The sequence below is a fragment of the Triticum aestivum genome, chromosome 1A (assembly GCF_018294505.1).
Source record: "Triticum aestivum cultivar Chinese Spring chromosome 1A, IWGSC CS RefSeq v2.1, whole genome shotgun sequence".
In the NCBI taxonomy this organism is placed as follows: domain Eukaryota; kingdom Viridiplantae; phylum Streptophyta; class Magnoliopsida; order Poales; family Poaceae; genus Triticum; species Triticum aestivum.
This window is the reverse complement of record NC_057794.1, coordinates 74,575,551-74,582,242: the sequence shown is the minus strand read 5'-3', so window position 1 is coordinate 74,582,242 and position 6,692 is coordinate 74,575,551.

Here is a 6,692-nt window from a genome sequence, read left to right as displayed (position 1 = left end):
CTATGTGAAGGACATGTCTACCAAGCCAAGAAAAATAAAAGATAAGGAAGCGAATGCATCGTACGATGAGCCAAAGCGGCACATAGTTCTTTCTAGGAAGAGAAACATCGTGGGAGTGGATGACAAGACAGACAAGTCAGAAGATTATGAAAAGTTTGATGAAATTGCTCCATTCACAGTGAATATTGACCCGAGCATCCCGTTAAATGATGAAGATTTTCCATGGTTACGGCGCAAAGGGACACACGCGAAGAAAAAGCTTCACACCCAAAGATCTGGGATGTGATCGGCTTCACTATCATCACTTTCTTCTGTGTTTCACACCCAGAAGGGAATCTCTGTAATAGTTAGGGTAGTTAATTATATGTTTTGGCATTTGAAACGCGAAGAAATTTTATGTGTAAACAAATTCTTTCATGCCTTTACTGATTTTTAAAGTTAAGTTATTCACAAACTAGTGATTCACACTAATTTCAAATAATTCAAAATTTAAACTATTCAAATTTGAAAACTACGGGCACTAACAGAAAGTTTGTAATTTTTTGTACCTAAAGCAAAAATATTCACAAAGAAACTCTAAATACAAAAAAAACAACTCAAAAATAAATAAAGCAAAAAAATAAAAATAAAACCCGCCTACTAGGCCAGAGCGGCCTGCATACGACTAGAAACCCAACCTGTTGTTGGGCCAGGATGCAGGCCCGCAAAGGCCCAGTAGGCCAACATGGCAGCACAGAACATGTAGGCCCAGTAGGCAAAAGCAAAAATATTTTGTACCTAAAGCAAAAATATTCACAAAGAAACTCTAAATACACAAAAAAAAACAACTCAAAAATAAATAAAGCAAAAAAATAAAAGAAACCCGCCTACTAGGCCAGAGCGGCCTGCATACGACTAGAAACCCAACCTGTTGTTGGGCCAGGATGCAGGCCAGCAAAGGCCCAGTAGGCTAACAGGGCAGCACAGAACATGTAGGCCCAGTAGGCCTGCTTTGGAGAGGAGCTCGAGAGAGCTACTGCACGGGTGTTTATAAACCAGTGCGGTCGCCCCTCGGCTAGCGTGGTGGGACTAAACTTGCGCACTGCACCTGCGCCAGCACACCCCCTTTAGTACCAGTTCGTGGCACCAACCGGTACTAAAGGGGGGCCTTTAGTACCAGTTCGTGGCACCAACCGGTACTAAAGGGGGGCCTTTAGTACCAGTTCGTGGCACCAATCGGTACTAAAGGGGGGGCCTTTAGTACCGGTTGGAGCCACCAACGGGTACTAAAGGGGGTGTGGTTCCCGCCGCTTGGCCTGGCCAAAACAGGCCTTTAGTACCGGTTGGTGGCTCCAACTGGTACTAAAGGTGTCTTCTATATATACAACACTTACGAAAATTTCATTCTCCCTCTGTTTCTTCCTTTGTTTCCCCATTGAAGCACCGCCCGCGCGCCCCGATCGATCGATGCCGTCGCCGTCGCCGCCCCCGTCCCCGTCGCCGCCCCCGTCCCCATCGCCGCCCTCGTCTCCGTCGCTGCCCCGGGCCCGTCCCCGTCGCGCCGTCCCCGCGTCGCCGCCCCCGCGTCACGCCCCGGCCCGTCGCCGCCCCGGCCGTCGCCTCGCCGTCGCCGTCGCCCCGCTGTGAGCTCTCCCCCTCTAACCCCTCTCCCTCACCCCCGGCGGCCACCATGGGCGCCGCCCCTCCCTGAGCCCATACACACACACAAGCATGATGAACACACACACACACATGTACATATGTATGAATTAGTGCATGTATATATTAGTATATACGTATTTTGTATGTTTAATTAGTTTAGATTTTTTAGATTATTATTTTTTCACTAGGATATATGTATGAATGCATGTTAGATGGATATAATTAGTGTTTAATTATTATGGAATTTTTTATATAATGTTGTTTTTCAGTTTTTTAATGGATGTATAAAAGTTGTGTTTTCTGTTTTTAGTGTTAGATGCTTAATTAGTATCAAATAGCATATAGAATTTTGACATATGCAATGATACCATAATTAGTGTTATATAGAAATGTTAGAAATTTTAGTTATCAAAATCCAATCATTAAAAAATGTTACTTTTTGCGGGCATATAGCTAGTATTTGTCCTCGACGATGCCCGGCCCGCATCCTCACCGTCGACCCGTCCGCGACGACGTCCGACTGACCCATGTCCGGGACTGGGCTCCGCCGGGCTGACACTGGGAGGTGCTGCCTGGAGGGGCGCGCCGCTTGATGAGGAACCCGGCCCCGGGTCCCGTCGTCGACCCTGATCTCATTTGGTGGCATTCGCGTGGGCCAGTTTTGGTGCGGAGGGAGCCGGCCCCGCCGGAGGTGGTACATCGCCGTGTCAGGGAGGAGGACGAGCACGTCCATCGCTACATGGTTGCGTTAGAGGGCGGCAGGTTCTCCAATACCTGGCAGTTTTTTCAGGGATCTCACTTTAGCTATGATCCTGTGAGGGTTCCTTCTCTTTGGGTGTCCACCGCCCGCGCTGCAGGAACCGCGAGTGTCCTAGATTCTTCTGTAGTATTCGATCTTTATTAGCTACCTAGCCAGTGATGTACTCGATATATATAATATTCAAGACGATGTATTCGAGATTATATATTATTCGAGATGATGTATTCGAGATTATATCTATTATTCGAGACGATGTATTCGAGATTATATCTATTATTCAAGACGATGTATTCGAGATTATATCTATTATTCGAGACGATGTATTCGAGATTATATCTATTATTCGAGACGATGTATTCGAGATTATATCTATTATTCGAGACGATGTAATTTGAATACTAAATTGTTTTATATTTCTTTTGGCATAGTTAAATAAAAGCTATGGCGGACAATACCGACAGAGAGGGAGAACAGACCATGTTCGATATAATACGCGGGCCAGATGATGATCAGAATGAAGAAGATTATGACGGCTCCGAATTTCTAAACAATACAGGAGAGGGTGATATGATATTCGATCGAGACGACCGAATTGATGAAGTCATTAACTACGATTATGACAACATCGGAGAGGTATATATATTTATATAAGCAGGCATCTGGTGATCATCACATGTTTTAAATGAGTTGAAGATATATTAACGAATCGATCTTTCTTCTTTCAGCCATTCGGATCGAGCAAATCTTTAGGCAACAGGACAAAACGAGGCCCAAACAAAAAGTTGAAGGAGGGCGTAAAGTATAATATTGAGGCAATCAAACCTAATGGCGAACCATTAGCGCCTAAGAAGATTGTGGACAAGTTCGTTCATCAGTGCGGAGTTCTTGTGAAGGACCAACTCCCGATCTCCCTTCAAGAATGGAGAGAGCCAGCAAAGCCACGTCCAGATCTTACTTTTGTCGACGACAGACAAAAAAGGCTGCTTTGGGATACTCTCATGGAACATTTCACCCTACCAGATCATTTCACAGAAGCAGATGTGCAGAAAGTCAAGGACGCTGCTCTTAGGAAGATGGCGGTTGCATTCAAGAACCATAAGAATCGTGAATGGGACAAGTACGTCAAGGGAGGAAGGAAGACTCCAGTATTCGAGGGAACACTAGAGAATCAAAGTGCTCATTGGGACAATTTCGTGAAATTCAAGGATTCAGAATTAGCTAAGGAACGGTCGAGAATAAACAAGAAGAATGCCGAAAAAAAGGATAAGTTCCATAAGCTGGGGCCAGGTGGCTACGCAGTGGAAATGCCTAAGTGGGATAAGTCTGAGAAAGAGATGGAGGATGCAGTTGTCACTCCGGTTACTAAGAGCTGGCCACCCAGGTGCAGGACTTGGTTCTATGCGCATGGGAGGGAGTTGGACCCGAAGACAGGCAATGTTTTGACGAAGGCATGTCTGAATGGAGCCGACGATAATATACTTGTTGCAATAGAAGAGGCTCGAACGGGGGTGTTCCAGCCCAACAGAGAGAACGACGAGCTTATGCGTGCCCTGGGAAATCCTGAACACCCGGGAAGAACACGAGGCAAGGGCGCTATTCCGTGGTATCAGGGTTTTTTGGACTGGAACGCCGACTACAGAACACGTGCAAGAAGGAAGATTGCGGAGGAGAAGCAGAGGAAGATGGAGGAGGAGAAGAGGAAGCTGGACTATTAACGCCTTCAAGGCCTAGAATCAGCGCACGCGGACTTGGTAGTCAAATTCCTGCGGCAGCAGGAGCAAATCGACTCACTTAGCCAGCAAAGGGGGTCTCAGCAGCTGCAGCAGCTAGAGGATGATCCAGCATTGGATACCACTGTTGGGGAACGTAGCAAAAATTCAAAATTTTCCTACGTGTCACCAAGATCTATCTAAGGAGAAACCAGCAACGAGGGGAAGGAGAGTGCATCTACATACCCTTGTAGACCGCTAAGCGGAAGCGTTCAAGAGAACGGGTTGAAGGAGTCGTACTCGTCGTGATCCAAATCACCGGAGATCCTAGTGCCGAACGGACGGCACCTCCGCGTTCAACACACGTACAGCCCGGTGACGTCTCCCACGCCTTGATCCAGCAAGGAGAGAGGGGGAGGTTGAGGAAGACTTCATCTAGCAGAAGCACAACGGCGTGGTGGCGGTGGAGGAGCGTGGCAATCCCGCAGGGCTTCGCGAAGCACCATGGGAGAGGAGGAGGAGGGAGAGGGGCAAGGCTGCACCAAGAGGAGAAGTTCTCATGTGTTGGGCTGCTCCAAAAACCTCCAATATATATAGGGGAAGGGGAGGGCTGCGCCCCCTCTAGGGTTTCCACCCCCAAGGGGTGCGGCCAGCCCTAGATGGGGCTTGGGGAGGCGGCCAAGAGGGGGGGAGAGGGGAGGCGCCCACAAGGTGGGCCTTAAGGCCCATCCGGACTAGGGTTTGCCCCCTCCCACTCTCCCTTGCGCCTTGGGCCCCTTGTGGGGGGCGCACCAGCCCACCTAGGGGCTGGTCCCCTCCCAAACTTGGCCCACGCAGCCTTCTGGGGTAGGTGGCCCCACTTGGTGGACACCCGGGACCCTCCCGGTGGTCCCGGTACATTACCGATATCGCCTGAAACTTTTCCGGTGACCAAAACAGGACTTCCCATATATAAATCTTTACCTCCGGACCATTCCGGAGCTCCTCGTGACGTCCGGGATCTCATCCTGGACTCCAAACAACATTCGGTAACCACATACAAGCTTCCTTTATAACCCTAGCGTCACTGAACCTTAAGTGTGTAGACCCTACGGGTTCGGGAGACATGCAGACATGACCGAGACGTTCTCCGGTCAATAACCAACAGCGGGATCTGGATACCCATGTTGGCTCCCACATGTTCCATGATGATCTCATTGGATGAACCACGATGTCAAGGACTCAATCGATGCCGTATACGATTCCCTTTGTCTAGCGGTATTGTACTTGCCCGAGATTCGATCGTCGGTATACCGATACCTTGTTCAATCTCGTTACCGGCAAGTCTCTTTACTCGTTCCGTAACACATCATCCCGTGATCAACCCCTTGGTCACATTGTGCACATTATGATGATGTCCTACCGAGTGGGCCTAGAGATACCTCTCCGTTTACACGGAGTGACAAATCCCAGTCTCGATTCGTGCCAACCCAAAAGACACTTTTGAAGATACCTGTAATGCACCTTTATAGCCACCCAGTTACGTTGTGACGTTTGGTACACCCAAAGCATTCCTATGGTATCCGGGAGTTGCACAATCTCATGGTCTAAGGAAAAGATACTTGACATTAGAAAAGCTTTAGCATACGAACTACACGATCTTTGTGCTAGGCTTAGGATTGGGTCTTGTCCATCACATCATTCTCCTAATGATGTGATCCCGTTATCAACGACATCCAATGTCCATAGCCAGGAAACCATGACTATCTGTTGATCACAACGAGCTAGTCAACTAGAGGCTCACTAGGGACATATTGTGGTCTATGTATTCACACGTGTATTACGATTTCCGGATAATACAGTTATAGCATCAATAAAAGACTATTATCATGAACAAAGAAATATAATAATAACACTTTTATTATTGCCTCTAGGGCATATTTCCAACAGTCTCCCACTTGCACTAGAGTCAATAATCTAGTTCACATCACCATGTGATTAACACTGATAGGTCACATCACCATGTGACCAACGTCCAAAGAGTTTACTAGTGTCACTAAACTTGTTCACATCATCATGTGATTAAGACTCAATGAGTTCTGGGGTTTGATCATGTTTTGCTTGCAAGAGAGGTTTTAGTCAACGGGTCTGAACCTTTCAGATCCGTGTGTGCTTTACAAATCTTTATGTCATCTCCTAGATGCAGCTACCACGCTCTATTTGGAGCTATTCCAAATAACTGTTCTACTTGGAGCTATTATAAATTGTTGCTCCATTATACGTATCCGGTATCTCTACTCAGAGCTATCCGGATAGGTGCTAAGCTTGCATCGTCGTAACTCTTTACGCCGAACTCTTTATCACCTCCATAACCGAGAAAATTCCTTAGTCCACTAGTTATTAAGGATAACTTTGACCGCTGTACTATGATCCATTCTTGGATCACTCTTGTACCCCTTGACTGACTCATGGCAAGGCACACTTCAGGTGCGGTACACAGCATAGCATACTGTAGAGCCTATGTCTTAAGCATAAGGGACGACCTTCGTCCTTTCTCTCTATTCTGCCGTGGTCGAGCTTTAAGTCTTAACTTCATACCTTAC